Genomic DNA, 19,553 nt, shown 5'->3' with positions numbered 1-19,553 from the left:
ATATATTTTGGGTATGGATATGTTTATCTGACTGACGCATTGAAACTTGCTTTGTTTTTATAAAATTAAGCTTAATAATGACCTAGTAGAGGTTATAAGACAGATCGGAAATTGGTATCATAGGTTTAAGTTAAAAGGATAATATTCATGAAGAATTTAAACTGCTAAAATGCAGTAGTATTGATATATTTAAGCAAAAGTTGGATTACTGCATCAAATTTAACTAATTAAAGGAGTTTTGTGTTGGAAGTAGCTGACTGCCATATTGTTTTATTGGTTGGGGGTTGAGTGAGTTTGTTTGATCTTTTAATGATCTTCCTCTTTTCTTCAGAAGATAGGGTTTCAGGATTTTTTAATTATTTTTTTGTGGGGTGGGGCATGGGAAAGTGAGAGAAAAATTGTTTTTAATTTTGAAAACAAATTACAGATATGTTAGAGATGGTATAATTGTCATGAAATAGTTCCAGACATTCATAGTGTGTGGCATACTATTGGTGTTACACAACTTTGCAACTGTTGGCATTTGAGAAACTGGAGACTTCTTAATGGCAACCAATATGAGTGGGATTTTCAAGAATCTAAGTGACTTAAGAGGACAAATCCTATTAGCTTTCAATGGAAATTGTGCTCCTAAGTCACCTAGATACGTTTGAAAATCCCACCCTATTTGTATATATATTTAATTAATGGCATGAGTGGACAGCTCCATGCTCCAGAAGTGCATGACATAGAAATATTCTTCCCTTTACCATCAACATATGGCTCAAAGTAAACATGTTGCTTGTCTATCACACAAAAAAATGTGCTTTTCTTACATTTAACAATAATCTTTCATGCTGGATCTGTTTGTAGGCAGCATTGTTTGCTCAGGGAGCTGGGAAATGGGAAGCAGGAAGGAATGGAATAAGCTATGCCAGCAAAAGGCCTGGTCTATGCTAGACAATTAATTTGGTGTAACTACACCCACACCCCTGAGCATCGTAGTTAAGCTGACCTAAGTCCCCACGTAGACTGCATTACGTGGAAGAATTCTTCTGTTGACATGGCTACCGCCTCCTGCAGAGGAGGTTACCTATGTCAGTGAGATAACTCCTCCCATTGTCATAGGTAGTGTCTACAAAGAAGTGATACAGCAGTGAAGTTGCAGTTGTGCTGCTGTAGTATTTTAAGTGTAATCAAGTCTTAAGGGCTTGTCTTCACAGAGAGTTGTTCATGAGTAACTTCATGCATCAACATTTCCCAAGTGCATTAAGGTAGATTGAATTAAGATCACTTGAATTATGAATCAGTGTGTCCACTCAAGGGTTTAATGCAGTTCAACTAATCACATTAATTGACACCTTTAGTTAATCTGGATTAATTTTCCTAAGTGTCCCCCTGTAGTTTTATTCCAAAGTAAGAATGCCTTGTCCCTGTTCAGATTGGGTTAACCACTTGGGTTAAGCTAAACAAAAGAAAACACTCTTATTTCACATTAAGACTGTCCACATGTGGAGTTAATCAAGAACAACTCCATGTGTAGACAAGCCCTAAGCCTTTATGGCTTGCCTGCCCATGACGTGCAACTGTTGGTTCATCTGGGCTTCTTAACTTAAGTACTTAATGTTCTCATGGTTCAGCTGAGGACATGCCACAACTGTAATAAGCATGACAAATACCACGTTTTCCGGAATAAACAGTCACACATGATCCTGTGTACATTGGCAGTCTACAAATTAGAGATTCCTTGAGGTAGAGTTTATCTTTGCTTTAACCTTTTGATATTTTTGTTTCTTGAAAACACCAATGCTTTTAGTTATGTCTTCACTGATCCATGCTTTCTGTCTAGCCTTTGTATCCATGGAGCTTGCAACAATGAGGTCACTACTTAGAGAATATTCAGAAAGAAAAAGGGGTTTAAGGTTTAAGTGCTTTTCTCTCATCTTGGAAATAGCTTATTCTCCCTAAAAATTAGGTAGCAACTTTATATCTTGGAAGTGCTATGCAGATACCAGCTGGCTAATCCACACATCGGCCCTCTCACAGAGTGATAAAGGAGCATTGTTTCCATTTTGAGAGACAAAGTGACAACCAGGGGCCCCTATCCATCCTTGATGTCCTTTTCAGGTAGGGTGACCAGGTGTCCTGATTTTATTGGGGCTGTCCCAACATTAGGGGCTTTGTCTTCTATAGGACCCTTAACACACACACCCCTTGGTCCCGATTTTTCACTGTTGCTATCTGGTCACCCTATTTTGGGGATTCGGAATAAAGTGGTGGGGGGGAAGGAACAAAGGGAACAGTGAGGTGAGAAGTGGGTGGAATGTAGAGTTTAATATGAGGGATCACTGGACAGAGAGAGGAATCGAATGTAGGGGAAAAGCATGAAAAAAGTTTGTTACAAGGTAAAAGTGCTGCAGCCTATAAGGGTTAACAGGTTCCTGCTGGTTACATGACTGATCTGGGCAGAGTGTAAAGAAAGGGGAAATTGGGTCAAAGGGAACTGAGGGAAAGGAGTGACTATTTGTATCCTGATTGTCTAAAAAGGTGGTGGAGGAATCCTTTGGGGAGTTATTGCCTGGTGTTTTCAAGCTGATTTGCATTTTGTCTTTGTGACTGGCAGATAATAAACAAGCCCTCAGGTAAGGGACCTAAAAAAATAAGAATAAAAATGGAGGCTTGGAATTTTATTTCCATTTCCTGGCTGGTGAAACTGCTCACCGGTTTTAAGGTAGAATAAGGAATGTGTGTGAGGATACAAGGAGCCTGTGAAGGGGCTAGGAGAGGCTGGTAGTGCAGTTGGAGTGGACAATGAAGATGATTTTAACTGGTGAATGTTAGATTGAAGAGGGGAGTCAGGGAGGTTGGATAGGATATGGACCCATTAAACCATGCATGAAAGAACAATGGTGTGATCCAGGATTTGAGAGTGGGGAAAGGAGAACGGAGTGGGGAGTCAGGCTTTAGGAATGTGTGTCAGCAATAAAGCCAGTATGAGAATTTGAGTATGATGCCACTCCCATGTTCTGTCCACTATATCACATTGTCTCTAAAACTTGAAAAAACTCCAGTCTCTTCAGTTTCCACACCAAATACAATATTGATTTTACCTTCCCTCCACTTCCCAAAAAATACATATTTTGTTCTAAATTACTAATTTAAAGCATTTGGGCTCGATTCTGCAATAAACTGAGTTTACTGATCCCAGTCATGCAAAGCACTTAATCAGGTGCTTAAATGTAAACATATGAATAATCCCATGACTTCAATGGAATTACTCAAATGCTTAAAGTTAAACACGTGCTTAAGTGCTATGAAGGATGGTGACTAGAATGATCAGCAACTTGTGGTATGGAGCCTTCAGCGACTGTGTTCTAGGAAATGCGGCCACAGTCATAAAATGTTGTTTTACTCAGGTTCTCAAGTGCAGCCCTGGTAGAGCTGTCTCTAGTCTGATGCTTATCATGCTCTTAAGCACACAGGAAGAACATAGGAACACAAAACTAAAAGGGACCTCCTGGGTTACTGAGTCCAATTCCCTGCTATTGCACACAACCCTGTCATATAGTCACATTCATGAACATGCCCACACTACTCCCCATTGGAAGGATGTTGCAGAACTTCACTGCTCTGGTGGTTAGAAACCTTCTTCTAATTTCCAAACTAAAATTATTCATGGCCAATTTATACCCATTTGTTTTGCCAGCATTGCCCTTTAGCTTAAATAGTGTTTAGCCCTCCCAGGGGTTATGCCCCGATGTATTTATAGAGAGCTATCATATCCCTTCTCAACCTTTATTTTGCTTGGCTAAACAAGCCAGACTCTGTAAGCCTCCTTTCATATTATAGGCCCTCTATTCCCTTCATCCTTGTAATACCTTTTCTCTGCACCTGTTCCAGTCTGAGTCCATCTTTCTTGCCTTTGGGTGTATGTAATATTGCCAATGCTTGGTGGAATGGCATTCTCTAGCTGTACTGTAAATATCTCTCCTGATAGAACCTAGGAATGTTTTCCCGCAACCCCCCCCCCCACAGCTATATTACATGGATGGCTCATAATCATCCTGTGATTGACTAATGTACCTGGGTGTGTCTCATCCTCCGTTAGTTCCAAATGAAGAGCCCCAGCTTGTGGCAGAATTCTTGTTAACCTCCAAGTGCATTACATAGCATTACATTTGATCTCATCCTGTCCTCTAGGTCAGCCAATTCTGCTTATATAATATTGTAATCTTCCTCTATATTGTCAATGCCTCTCATGTTTGTATCAGCAGCAAATTGCATTAGCACACTGTGTCAAATACTTTATTGAAGTCCAGATAGGTTAGATCTGCTGCATTCCCTTATCTAAGAAATCAATTATCTTATGAAGGAAAGATATGAGGTTAATCTGGCAAGATATACTCAGGGCTTCCCAGAGAGGGAAGCAAGAGGGGCAATTGGCCCCAGGCCCTGCAGGGGCCCCCACAAGAGTTTTTCGGGGCCCCTGGAGCAGGGTCCTTCACTCGCTCCAGGAGCCCTGGAAAACTCTCACGGGGCCTGGGCCCTCAGAGCTCCTTCCGCACCTGGTCGTCATCAGCAATTTGGCGGTGGGGGGTCCTTCTGCTCTGGGACCCGCCGCCAAAGTGCCCCGAAGAACCATGGCGGGGGGTCCCGGGGTGGGTCTTTGGCGACAATTCGGCAGCAGGGGGTCCTTCCGCCCCAGGACCCACCACCGAAGTGTCGGGTCTTCAGCAGCGGGGGGCTCCCACCGCCGAAGACCCCAGACCCCCTGAATTCCCTGGGCAGCCCTGAATATACTTTTGGTAAACCCATGTTGCATTTTATCCCATTTTATCATTGTATTAGTGCCCAGTGAGGTGTGCCCCAATCCACTTTAATCCTGATGATTCTGAGCAGACCAGGGCTTTGGAGCTGTGCTCCAGCTCCACTCCAGCTCCAGGCAAAAACCTGCAGCTCCATTGATCCAGACCTGCTCTGTATTCCAGCTCTGGGCTCTGCTCCAAAGCCCTGGAGGAGACTATAGCCAGTGTCCTTGGCTGGAGTCTTCAGAGACACTCTTGGAATGCAGATCATTTTTCTAGCACCCTCTTCTGAGAGCTGAGACTTTATCTATGGTTCAAGTAACTGGTGCTTGAGACTACTGCTAGTACCTTGACTTCCCAAATCGTCAAGCTCAGCACAGTGAATAGCAATATATTTGTAAGTTTTGTCATTTTGTAATGTATTAGCTAGATAGAACCAGGGCTGGCTCCAGGCACCAGATGAGAAAGCACGTGCCTGGGGAGGCACATTGAAAGGGACGGCATTCTGGCCAATCTTGGGATGGCATATTCCAGCCGCCCTGCTGTGGTGTTTTTTTGTTTTTCTTTCCGCTTTGATATACTCAGGGCTTCCCAGAGCCCTGCTGTGGTGTTTTTTTGGTTTTTTTTTCCGCTTTGGCAGTCCGGTCCGCAGCTCCAGAGCCCCCAGCCGGCTCCCCGCACTCTGCCAGTCCCAGCCCAGCCCTGCATGGGCAGGGACCTTGGCCTTGGGGAGGGGGAGCAGGAACTAGTGATCCCCACTACTCACCGTGCCGCCAGGCTCCCTGGAATGCATCACTCTCCGCCGTCTGCATCGGCCTTCGCCTCCCGTGCCACTCTGAGCCTGGCCCAACCAAGCCGCCTTTAAAGGAGTGGCTGAGCCAGCACCTCTTGCAGCCCCTGGGAGAAGCACCGAAGGCCGGAGGGGGGACCCCCTCTCGCCTGGCTGCAGTGCCTTGCTCCCCACGGGAGGACGGAGTGGGCGGGTGCCACCCTTCACCTGCCTGCAAGCCACCTTGACCTCCCTCCACATGCTTCCTTCAGCTGCCTTTTTTTTTCGCTTGGGGCGGCAAAAAAGCTAGAGCCGGCTCTGGATAGAACATATAAAAAACATATGTTGTGCAAAGCTAATTGCTCATTTCAGTTACCAAATGTGAGCTGCTGTAAAACAAAAAAAAAACAAAACAAAAAACAACAGACTAGGCTTTGCTTGTAAGAGAAATGCCTGTAAATTCCCATTGTATTAATCTTGGTATAAGCCATTTTATTTGTTGTTCATGTTCACCATCAAGGCAGGGAACTGAAAATCATATATAATTGTGTTAGGCATTTCTAGTATTAAGTATGCATCATTTTTGCTTCTTACATTTCACCTCATGAACCTGTCAAATTAAAATGTCTTGTACTTCTACCATCCCATGACGACAGGTTGATCCCGAGAAACGGGTAGCATTGGGTGAAGGGGTTCAAATGAGCTACTTTGCAGCTTTCATAAATAAATAATAGCTCAATAATATACTTTTAAAATATTCAGGTGCAATGGAGTAAAGATAGAGAGTGACTAATACTTCTCTCTAACTTATGGATTCCATGTGTTTACATGAGAAATTAATGTGTATAGAGTGGGTACAATTAAAGAATTGTTTATACCATCATGCGACTTACCTTGACCATGTTTTTTGCAACATTCCTTATAACTAGGGTAATAAATATTCATATCCTTTGTTAAATAACCCTAATGAAAGTGGTGAGGGTCCAGCTTTTAATGGGGTCCTCTGTTCTTGGCAACAGTGTGAGTGTTTTTAACTAAACATTTGACTAATTACTAAAGCAACTTGTTTTTTATGCAGTGATATGACAAATGATTATAACAGGTTTCATCTTCAGCTCTGTACATGCTGTAAAGCTAAAATCATTTAGTTATGAAGTAAAGAAAGAACAGAAAAGGATTTACTCTAGAGAGCTGTGCTAAAAGCAGGTTTATTTCTTTAAAATGCCTATTTTAAAGTCACAGTTGAGGTGGATTGACTTTGTCTATACTTGGTTCACTTATCGTTTTACTCAGCCTTTTTTTCACTTCATTCTATGTGTGGTGTGTATTGCATTTCACACATGTCCCATGGGACATCATTGTGAAGTTTGGATGTGTAATTCTCTAAAGGAAATTATTATTATATTATTGTAATGTACTCAAGTGTTAATAACTGTATTAAAAAATTTTAGCTGTGGCAATTAATTTTCAGAGGCTAAAATGAAATATTATGTCATCTGTGCATCTTTTCTTGACCCTCCCATTTTTCTCTCAATCTCTTTGCTGTTCTGTTTTTCAAGGTTGATTTTGCTCACTAATTTTAGTTTGAGAGCTTTTTCCATACTGTGCTCCTTTAAAAAGCAGTGTTGTCCTTTTCTAGCACTGTATCTTTTTGAGTAGGACTAATCCAGTACCACGTGGCCTGTTCTGAATTATTGTTGTTAACAACAAACTGGATCTTTTTCTTCATCTGCTGTATTTCACTAGCACTGAAAGCCAGTCTCTTCTCTGTTGTCTTCACAATAGCTGTAACTTTTACTGAAGGCTTCAAGTATCTTTCTTCAATAACTCCCAAATGCCGTTCCTGGTCAAGATTCTGAATGCATTGAAACCTCTTGTTTTAAATGAAGCAGTGGTACTCCTGTGGCAAATACTTGCCCATCTGTTTGTTTAAGAAGAAAAAGAAAAAAATATGGTTCATGAATTTCTATTCCAGTCCAGATTCTTGACCCTTAAACTAGTATAGACTGACTAGAAGCCTTTCAGTTGATAGGGGATATCCAGAAATGAAAGTTGAATTTGCTTTTCCCCCAGTAGAGCGTGCCTATTGTGGCTTGATTCATGGAATGGTGTTGGAATAGATTTTGTACACACAGTCTCTTGCCACGGGTTAAAGGTTATATGTTGGAGATTTTTGCTCGTGGGCAGGAGAGAGCTAGCGGGATACAGCTTCTGTGCTAAACTACAAGCAACACAAAAGGGATTTACACAGGATTAAGCTACAGAGACACCATCATCATGGCCTAAAGTACACCATCCTTCTCCTGTCTCAACTTCTGCATGTGTGGGAAAGGGCCAAGAGGACAGCAGAAGTTCAGTTAATAAATCTTCATATTTTGTGTGGTCACAGGGAGAGCCTGAATTATAGTGCAATCCATCCTCCTGCTGAACTGTTGTGCAATGTAAGCATCTGTTGTGAAGAGGAACTCTCTGTGAGTGAAATACAGCACAGCACAAAGGGCCCACAATATGCTTTCTATCTCGCTTCGGACCTTCAAGGGCTAAAGTGGAGCAGAAGGCCTTGCATAGGTATTCTGTATGAATTTTTTATGGTGATCCTGATATGCAGCTGTGTCAGAAAACAATATGACAGAACTCAGGAAGGGGACATGTCTCACCTCCTCTTGGGCCAGCTGTGGCCCAGTTCATTCCTTGGTATAATTTACATCATTTACAACTGGAGTTGTGAATCTAAACTCCTTCTAAATTTGAGGAAATTAGAATTTCTAATTCGAAACAATTAGTGGAAGAGAAGCTTCCATGTTTATGCATGGAAGAGAAAAGCTACTCTGTTTTTGTGAGGGAGTGTCATATTATTTTTAGTTGTTCAAACAACTGCTTGATAATATGCTCCAATAGATTCTTGTTTGTAATAACTCTTGGTTGTCAGAGATTCAACCTTTGTCACGACTCCCTGTGAGAACTCGCCTCTTAGTGTAGGTGATATCTTTGAACTGAAATACAAACTAACATCCTGACCACTTATAACCATTAAAGTTCGGATGATCCTTTTTTTACCATTGTTACCATCATCTGAATTTCTGCTTTGGTTAATTATATTCTGCCACCTGATTAGCTTGCACTTTCTACTGCATACAGTAATCTTCCTTAGCTATTATTCCAAACTGTTGTTTAGTGTTGCTGTGCTTTGTTAATTAACTACTGTGTTCCTCCTGAGAGGTGACTGCTTTTTAGAGAAAGGTGAAATGGTAGCAAAAATTAGAAACTTGTAAATGAATCAAAGCAATTTCTATACATAATAGAAATGGATCTCCCAACAGAAAATTATGGCTGGTATTTTCAAAGGAGCCTAGGTAGTTGGGCATCTAATTTCTTCAAGGCCTTTAACAAATCCCATCCTACTAAACAACTGCAGAAAATCCCAGCTGGCAAACACCACTTTTAACAAGCCACTTGCTGGCACGGTGGTGTCTTTCTACAAAAGAATGAAAATCACTGACAACTGGGCTTGATTAACATTAAATGAAGATAAGACTTACCAAAACAGTTCCCTCTACCCAGGCACAGATTCTTCTTCCTATGCCAGATTACCTGTATGCTGGCACAATTGTAGTGTCTGCTGCTCAGCAGTGACAAGAAGTGTATCACATGGTATCTAGTGTAGGAGTCTTCCTAGATTGCTTCCAACCCTTACAACATTCCTCATTGCCATGAAAAATCAGTGTTGAATGCTTTTTAACACTGAAGTGCATTTAGTTGACTCAGAATTGTAATATGCAATTAATCTTATCCCTGTGTTAGAATGAAATAAGGGAAAACAGTAAGCATCAGTTCCTTTATTTTTAAAATTGTAGTCAATGGCACCGAGAAGCAAGACCATGTTATTACCTTGTCCTAAACTGGAGATAGAAATCCATGCCCTTACTACAGGTCTATTAAAACTTGCTTATTAAATGTTCACAAACTATTCCTGTGTTTTCTCTTTATCAATAAGAGCAAAATATGCTCCGTTACACTCTTTGTGACACAGGAAGTAAGATAATAAACCAGATAGGAGGTTTGCTCTGATACAATATTTTCAAGTAATTTATTTATTTCAATAAACTATGGAAATATTTAGATGTCTTGCATAAATTTAAATATTATATTTTTATATTTTCATGGCCTAATTGGATAATTATCTGTAAATAGATTTGGTTCAATAGAATATTAGTAAAAATGTTCAGTGCTGCATTGAAGCCAATTGCTATTAGTATTTTGTAACAATGGAAACTCATGATTCAGTTTCCTTTTGTGGTATGCTGTACGTGTTTTAGAATCAGAGATGACATTCTTGAAAACTATTAAAAGAGAGAGGATTCTATTTTGGCAGTATTTATCAGAGAGTACTGGCTTTGTGGCCTCCATAAAGTAGCAAATAACTTTGGGACCGGACAATATTTGCTTCTCACCTCTCTCGCAATATTACCCTTTCCTAAATAGGATTTTATAGTATTTGGTTCATCTGTAAATTATTATGAAAAGTTTGTGTTCTGTCCTGTAGACTGTGATTTCAAATGGAAAATAAATATATGGTTGTGACTCATGCTAGAGTTTCCATAAACAAGAGCAACAGCTGCCTCTTTTTTTTCTTTCAGTTTGCAAAAAGTGCCATATTAGTTTTGGAAACACAAATTATCTATTGGGTCTCCATGTCATCCAGGTTAAGGACTTGATCCTGTACAAAGATCCACCCAGGCAGAGCCCTCTACTTCCATGGAGAGCCCAGTGACTTTGCCTCCACAAATGGTTACTCAGTCAAGAGGCAAGCAACTGTTGACCACCTGTGAGTGAAACAGCACACCACTATTTGAACTCATAGTCCTGTCTTAGCTAATTATTGCTCGTGACAAAATATTTCCAGGAGAACCCAGTTTGGGCCCTTAGTAACAGAAAATCTACTTAGATTGAGGTTGCAATGTTGTAAGCCACTTGCAAACCCCACGCCCGCTGGCCTAGCGCTGGCCTGCATAGCCCCAAAAGCAAGGGATGCTAGGCCTATCAGGAGATGCAACGAACCTTTACAACTCTGAGATCATCTATTTCTGGGGATGCTGCAAAGAAAGTGAATGTCCTTTCCAATGGAAGGGATTTTAAATTTCAACCCCTGGTACCCAGTGCAGTTAATCTGACCCACTGATAAACTCTGAGAAAAATAACAGTATAATATTTATTTGCAGAATGGTGGAAATACCTGTACATTTTACAGATATCATATGCATCTCAGTTTACCTGTGTGACATTATCCTGCCTGGCTCAATAGAGTTACATCAAAGGAGGTTGGAAGTGGGAAACCAATAGGAAACAGAACAATGGCAAAGATATGGTACAGTCCAGAGAATGCCAAGGGTCCTTGAGGAAACAGTGGGGAAAGCTATTGACTGGGGAATAACCCCTGCCTGGTTCTAGCTAGTCTTGCAAGATGTACTCTTCCCGACCTAAACCTAGGGTCACAGAGGATGTTAAAAACCTTTGATACTCTGTTTAAGAATGAAGAGGGACTTGAGTGGGGTGTCAGCATCTGCCCAGGGTGGAGCGAGACTGAAGCACAGAGGCACTGTAGCAGGGCAGTCTGCTTCTCCCAGCCCAGAGATGGAGGTAACTGAACTGAATGGTATTTACAAAACCTTGTGATAAAAGATTAAGGTTTAGGTAAGGGGTAGCATGCATATAGACCTTCATTCTTTTTACCCTTTATTCTCTGTGCTATATGCCTTTGGGTGAAAAAATAATACTTGGTTTCGAAGAAGCTGGTTTTGGGTCACTTCAGCTTGAGGCTTCAAACCACAATTTGAAGACTTCAATAACTCAGACATAGGTTAGGAGTTTGTTGTAGAAGTGGATGGGTAGGATTCTGTGGCCTGCTTTGTGCAGGAGGTCAGACTAGATGATCATATTGGTCCCTTCTGACCCTAAAGTCTATGAGTCTATGAGCTTGCTGCTCACAGGTCCCTTTAGGAAAAGGGCTTACAGTTGCCAAATGCAGTTGGGCTGTGGTGTTAATGTGGCTGGCAAACAGGCAGGTTGCCACCCGGAGATCCTAGACTGATTGGATGGTGTGGTTCCACCCTTAATAGAAGTCCTCAAAGTCAGGCCTGTGACCTCAGGGTGCACTTCATAAGTCTAAAGTGCATCTTACCCTGTATCAATTGTCAGAGGAATGCATTACTTATTAAGGTGGTGGTGAATTGTCTCAACCAAAGCTGAGGACAGTATAAGACAATGAAATATACAAATAGATTTTTAACTCAGGGTTTTTTGTTTCTTCGGGTCGGGGGAGGGGGGAGTTATTACTTTTTTATTGTCCTCAGAGTCAGTTGATATTTCCTTGATTAATTTGAAGAATATTTCCCTTTCTGGACATTTACTTCTCAGGAATCCTGTCAGTAGAAATGTCAAATAATGTTAAATTTAAAGCAGCTTCCAGATCTAAAACTGCTGTGTTCCCCCAGCCTTCTGCACAATACTAAAACATGCTGGGAGTTGTTATCAGGAGGACAGCTGAGAACTAGGTAAGGCATGCTGGGAAAGAGAATTAAGATATACAAATGTTCCCATGCTATAAAAGTTCTCATTGCTTATATCAGTAAAATTCTGGGAAAGAGCAGGAACTTTTTTGTCTCATTAGAAAAGGGTTCAGGAGTCAGCCTCAGAGGGAGTCAATAGCTGAACAAGGAAACCCAGAAAGAGAACCTGTGACCCCAGAAGCAAACTGGGGTCAAAGTTTGTTTTGTTTAATTTTTTGTGGTTGATTTGGATGATGAGACTGTACCCTTAGAAGACACGGTTTAGGTTGGCTGGAGAGCCAGATGTGAACAAGGCACTGGGTTAATTTTTTTTCAATTGGTTTCACATTACTCTGATAGGAAGTGAGTGAGGTAACCTTGGGGAAAGGTACTCCCTTGAGATTGTCAACTTTGGTTGGGCAAATTCCTGGAGATTTCATCACAACATAATTTGTAATTAAAGATCAATCTTTAAAACCTGGAGACTCCAGGACAATCCTGGAGGGTTGGCAACCCTGTGCTCCCTTCCATTTTTGGGAACCAAGGCTGGGTGTTCCGCTAGAGATAAGACAGGATCTCCCCGTCACCATTTTAATAGGCAGGGGGAAACCAGGGCCCATGACATGGCGTATTTTCCTCTCTGTTTTGCACAATATTTGCCCACTTACCTCAATCTATGGCAGTAGCACACAGATTTTAGTCATGTGACTTGACATTACTCATAGGATTACAGGGAAAAAATCTCAGAGGTTAATACATATATTATAGGACCTTTTAGCATTGAATAGGATGTGAAGGCTGGAGGGGAGGGGAAAAAAAGGAGACGTAAGTGGATGATTGAAGTTTTCTTTGGTTTCAATCAAGCTGATGATGAAAGCAGCTTCCCATAAGCTCTAATTTAAACATAGACTTTCAAAAATAACATACTTGGCATTTGCAGATGCTCTAAGGAATGAAAGCTTTTCTTGTGTGATCTCCTTAAAACAGAGTTCATGTTCGAATTGCCTGGATACGTATGAACAAAGAGAGCTAATGCATCCCGAGAGCCCTTCCAGCTTTCACAGCTAGTTATGTTTTTCATAAATAAATACTGTATTGAGCTGAACTTTTGGCTAGTAGGGGAGGTGGGTTATTGGATGCACAGCCGCAGCTGGCTCAAGAACAGGACTTTGTTCATAATAAGTCAGATGAAATTTCTAAATCCACTTTATAGTTATATCATGCATCAAACTACTGTGTTGTTGCTGCTTTGCATAGGGATGAGGTTGTGATATTAACATTTGTTTCTCCTGTGGCCCTCTTCAATCCTTGAATTATATAATTTAATTTTTAGCTTTTCAATTCTGATCTAATTTAAAACCAAGCATTGACTTGTACATGATATTTGTCTTTGTTTAGTGTTTCATCTAACTTCTCTGAAACATTTTTGCGTTCTCTAAATGGTAACCTTACTCTAAAAGTGGTTAGGTTGAGATCAGTAGAGCTCCATTAGAGCCTGATCCAAAGCCTATTGAAATCAATTAGAGTTCAATGGCCTCTGCATCAGGCCCTTAAATAAGTTCAAAGAGAAAAGGAATGTTAACTACACACAACATAGACAGTATGCCCTTATAAACATATAGCATTGTACAAATACAGAAGAAAAATAGCCAACATATAAAAATGGTATTGTCCCAGTTTTCAAGCATCAAGAGGTGTGTATTTCTTAAGTACGTTAATTCCTCATTGAGAATGGAAGATGGAATACTGGCCAAAGTTCCTCCCTTTTATTTATTGATGACATGCACCTGGTTCCTATTATTGCCTTGAAAACAGCTGTAACTCTTTCAGCTTTGCAATTCTGCTTCAGCCAAAATGAAGCTCAGTGTTTAAGTTCTCAGGATGAAGTCTGTTTCCAAGACAATGTACCTGATTCTTCTCTTACCTACTCCCATTAGCTTTATTGGAGTTGCTCCTGATTTGCACAGACATAAATGAGGGGACAATTAGACCCACAGTTCTCCTGTGTGTGCATGTGTGTCTGTCTTTGCAAATCTTAATCGCACTTAAAGCACATTAAGTCCTTTTATATAAGAACATAAACTTGGTCTGTCACTCAGAAATGACTACCCTACCCATGTGGCTGAGGGTCCAATGAAAACCAAAGAGAAATATCAATTTTCATTTTGTATAAAAAGCAACTCTGACTTGGACATTTGGAGGTAAGAGCTGTTCAGATACCCATCCCAAACACTTGCTAGGGATGCTGTGTAGATGCTCCTAACTTCCTTCCAATCCTAATTAAAACTATTTTGTGTCAATAAAATTATCAAGCCTGATTCTGATCTCATTAATACTGATTTTAATCAGGAGTGACTCCATTATCAGTGAAGTTATATCAGTGCAAAACCAGTGAACAGAATTAGGCCCATTGGCTTAATTTCTTTACTACTTTTCCCAAAACAGCATACTATTAGACATGATTTTTGTACTATATACATACTATTTTAGCACATGTATATTTCAGCACATGAAATGAGTGTACAAAAATAATATATGAAACTCTTACATGGTATAACTTTAACAATTAGCATTTTGCACTGAGGATCTCAACATGCTTTTATAAACAATATGTTAGCATGATTCACTGTAATACAAAGAATTGAAATTACTATCTGGGTGTTATTAGAAAAATTAAGACAATATTTTGCCAGCAACTGACACAAATCAAATATTCCTTTTTCTCTGCCACTCCTCATTAGCTCATTCATGAGCTAAATTCTCAGTCGTATGTGCTACAATTAAGTGAAATTTAGAAATATATCTTGCATTTTTAATCCACTGGTGATTGTGTGTTGCAGGCCCCCCTCTGTGCTGATCCACAGCGAATGAGTAGTTACAACCCTCAAATACAGAGCTTTAGCTCAAGCTATGGCATTGTCTGTTTTTAGCTCTAGGGTCCCTGGTTCAATCCTGAATGTGTCAGCCAAGAGGGCAGCCATCACATAAATGGTGGGTTCATCTGGTATTCAACCTACAGTGTGTGTCTGATGCTGAGGATGACCTTTCTTTTTGAAGAAGTATTTAACTCACTGATGTGTATGTTACAACTCCTCCCTCTGAGACAGTCCTCAGAAGATATCAGTTGTTATGGCCACCACCTATAGAGACTTTAGCCCAAGCTGTAGCAATTCATGCTTGTAGCTCTGGAGGTCCCCAGCTCAATCCCCCGTGACCAAGATGGTGGCCGTCATATACTGATTTTCTCCTCAAATCACCAGATTTAGGCTCTGATAGACCACAACAGAGACTGAACTCCAGAGCTGAGTGTACCCTTCCCTTTGGAGTTCAACCCTGGGTGCAGATGGGAACAGCATTTCAGAAATATGCATCTGTCCACGATAAGGCAAAGAAAGAGAACTTGTGTTTGAGAGTGTCTGACCACAAGTCATTCAGAGCATTATAGATGATAACTAGCACTTCGAATTACAACCAGAAGTGGATTAGGAGTCAGTGCAGAGGACTGTATTACATGCTTATGTCAGCCTTCTTGGCTAAAGAGATGGGAAGGTACATTTTGCCCCCATTTAAACTTCTGAGTACAGCTGATGGGACAAATTCCAGCAAAGCATTTTTGCCATGAAAATTTGCCAATTTGGTGAAATCCAAACATTTCACAAGGATGGCTTCCCCTTTGTCAAAGTGCTAACAGAACCCAGAGAGTGTTGATGGAACCTTTCCTGCCAGGCAGGTTATGAAACCTTCCTTGTTTTCTGCCAGGTTGCCTACCTGACACCTAGGCAGTCTTCCTCTTGGCTACCATGGACCCCACAAATTCCAGGATCTACAGCTTTAGGGAAGACCATCATGTGGCTTGACTCAGGGGTTGGGACCCCAGAGATTTTAGGGTTTGTGGCTGAAGGGAAGTCTACAAGCAGACTTCCTTGGGGTTGAGGATGGGGGATCAGGATCTTGTGGTTTCTAGGATCCCTGGAAGCCCACAAGGCAGACTAGAATGAAGCCAGGGATTCCAGGACAGCTGGAGTCTGCAGCTACACAGCAGCCTGGCCTGGCAGACTTCCCCAGAGTCAGGGCTCCATTCCCCTTTTCAGAGAATTTGCAATTTTGGGGTTTTGTTCTGAACTGGAATAAAACCACATTTCAAAATATCAAAATCCTCCCCAAAATGGAATTCTCTTTTTCCACCCAGCTCGACTTGTGGGTAGCCTTTAAGTTTATGCCTGAGTAGAGCATATGCAATAGTTGAACCTTGAACTGACAGTTTCACTACTATGGTGGTGAGTTTGCATCAAAGAGAAAAGTTTCAGTCTTTCAAGTTTACATGAAAAGCGCTGAAGAGCAGGGTCCATGTCTTTTTCTGTGCACTGTAACAACCCCAAGCAATGCTAACAATTATAATAATGAACACACTTACTTGAAGCCATTGCTGTCTCCTGGGAATCCAGGACACTAAATTGATTCAATAAGACCTCAATATTACCAAATACTGAGTTTGTGATTGGAAATATCCTTCAACAGAGGGAGCAGCAATGCAGTCCTTTAGTTGCTCAAGTAGCTTTTCATTGGCTCATTTAGCTTTATTTTTATCTTGTCTGGGTTGTGTCTCATCTAGCTTTCATCAGGACCTTAATTAAGCCTAGAACAGGAAATCCAAAGAGATTGTGAAATCTGGGTTGAAAGAGGACACGCACAGCTAAGTATTGTCATGAAACTAATGGTACTGAAGCCTAAAACTTCACAACATTTCTTCCATCAGCCTGTCATAAATGTTGAGCAGGAGGGGAGAGTGTAACCAATTACTCATCACAATCCTTTGGTTGCAGCTGAAAAGCATAAACGGAACCACTGTCAAGTTATCCTGCCTACCCCTGCCTTTTCCTGCAGAGGAGCAAACAGCAGTTCATTGATGAACCATATCAAAGACTGCTGCAAGATCTAAACATCAGCATGGGCACCTGACCTCTATCTCATTAAAAGATCATCATCAACCCAAGAAATAATTGTAGGCTCCATGTATTCCAAGGTCTAAAGACAGACCAACAGGTAGCCAGGAAATCAAAGCCTAGGTGTCATCTGAGTTATTTTGCCACACATGAACTTGCTCATAATCATACAGCAGATCAGCAGCAGAACTAGAAATAGAACCAAAGAGTCGTTCTGATTTTTGGCCCCATGTTCTGATCACTAGACCCATTACCTCTCTATTTACATGATCACTTATAGCCCAACCCTTTTGAAAGGGAAATAGTCAATGATTTATGTTTTTATTTTCTAATATAAATACTACTAAACACATAAAATAATGAAAAATGAGTGCATTTTGATTGATTTTGATGTATTTCTAAAGTGAGAATATATTGGAAGTAAATAAAATCCCAGGTTTTCACTTCTGCTTGCTGCCTTCATTATGCCGTAAGAATCATAAACCTTAGAGGAAAAAAAAAAAGACACATTAGGGTGTGTAGTCTATCCCTTGCTAGTGCAGTCTTGTTCCTGAAAATATACTTGGTAGTGCTTTGTCCAGGCTAGTGTAAGTGTTTTTGTTTGTTTGAATTTGTACAGTAATAAAGTGGGCACCTTTCCAAGGGTAAAGGTGCTCCAGTATATGGTACAAAAATAAAAAGTGTTAGATGTCTCCACTGAGTAGTGCCTTCTATCAGTCCCCTAGGGAGAAAGAAGTCAGTGGAGCAGTGTTTCAGCTATGACAGATGCTGTGCTAGGGTTTATAATAAATTCTGTGGGATTAAGAGAAAGAGACGTCTACAATGCAATTCTGGGTTCCATACATAAGGGCAACACGTCACAGGGCAGGGAGGTAATACAATCATATCTAGAATACTGCATTCAGTTCTGCGGACCCCTTTAGCAGAAAGGTCAGAGGAAACTGAAGGAGTTCAAAGAAGGGCACAAAAATTATTCAGGGGTTTGAAGGATTGATTTAGTGGAAAGATTAAGAAAAATAAATATGAATGCTGTAGCTTGGCTAAGTGATGAATGGGGTTAAGGGGCACAAGCGACAGCATAGTTTGGAGGAAATAAAGAACAAAAGAAGGAGAGGAATTATTTAGTACAGTACTAAGTGTGTGACTGGCAATAACAAAGCTGAAGTGAAGCGAAGGACTATTTAGACTGCATCTCAAGAAAAAATGCTGACAATCAGAGATACAGGGTTTGTGGAGTAGTCTGTTAAGGGAACTGATAGATGTTTCATCCCTGGAGACAATGAAAAACTAGACTGTAAAAATACTAACATATAAGGCCTCATTGTGACAAGCCCTTATGTGGGTGCATGAGGGGAAAGACAGCACACAGGGATGTCTCCCTTTCCCCATAACCTCACCATGTGGCCAGCACTTGCACTCCCTGCACTTTGTGGAGCAGAGACTGCTCCCTAGGTATACCTGGAGGAATTGGGAAACAGGTGGAACCATGGCTTCGGCTCCAACTCTTCACTGTCCTGTAGAGCAAGCGCAGGTCATACTGTGGAGTTAGCTGCCATGCTAATGGACTGTGCAAATTGTTTACAGTCCCTCAGCACTACAGTGTTACTCAGAGGCAAAATTCTCCCCCAAGCTCCCCATTGGATGGTACATTTCTGCAATGCCTCCTTTGTGCATCTCTGGCTAAATGATACATTTTGGCCCACACTGAATTTTTAAAATAATTTGGCATAGGGATCGGTTGGATGTCCTAATAGTTTTCTAGTACAGACTCTAGGATTCAATATTTTTTGCCAAGTAGGCTTTATAGAGAACTTATACTAAAATATCAGGTCTTTATTCACATTGCAGTGAAAATGGCAACATTTAACCCATGGAGGAAAGTGTTAATTTTGGAGAATTTAGCCTAAATGGAAACTGACCTTTTAGGCACAGAAATATCATTTATTTAACATCAAAACATACTTGTTTGTAGAGAAAAGGCATTTTTCTAATTTTTCCCCTCAAAAATTCAAGGTGAAAATGGAAAATATTTAACTTTCCCTGACTCTTTGAAAAGATGATTTTCAGCCGATTTTTACTGGCTATGAGGATTTTTTCACATGGGCCTTGTGAGGTGGGCCAGAGCACGATTGGTTTGACACAAGTAGAAATCAGTTGTTCCTTCCTGTTGAAATACTGAAGTTTGATTCCTCTGCAAATGACTTTAAATGTGAACAAGAGACACAAGGAGTCCAGTACTGTCTGCACAATGCCACTTGATCTGCCCTTTGCTACTAGCATAAATTCTGCCCTTTCATACCAGCAGTTCCCTGCAGACTGAAGTTGTCTATTTATCAACCGAACAAATACAGGCAGCCACCAGCATGTAAACATCCACATATCCTGTTGATGTACCTTCACCTTAAACTTGTGAGGGTCATCTTTAGAAATGAAAAGATAGTTCATCCTTCATGTCTCCAATCTTAAGTCATTGCTCAACAAAATTTTCATTAGAATCAATAGGACTTTTGTC

The 19,553-nt window shown here is 40.8% G+C and overlaps 1 protein-coding gene across 1 annotated transcript in view; it reads left to right on the top strand.

The window, feature by feature from the left end:
- GRID2 (glutamate ionotropic receptor delta type subunit 2) overlaps positions 1-19,553 on the top strand; it is a 1,091,344-nt gene that overhangs the window by 613,439 nt on the left and 458,352 nt on the right. The gene's annotated exons all lie outside the window — the stretch shown is intronic.

Source organism: Gopherus evgoodei, chromosome 5, assembly GCF_007399415.2.
Source record: "Gopherus evgoodei ecotype Sinaloan lineage chromosome 5, rGopEvg1_v1.p, whole genome shotgun sequence".
Lineage (NCBI taxonomy): Eukaryota > Metazoa > Chordata > Testudines > Testudinidae > Gopherus > Gopherus evgoodei.
The sequence above is the reverse complement of the archived record's forward strand: the minus strand, read 5'-3'. Positions and strand labels throughout refer to the sequence as shown.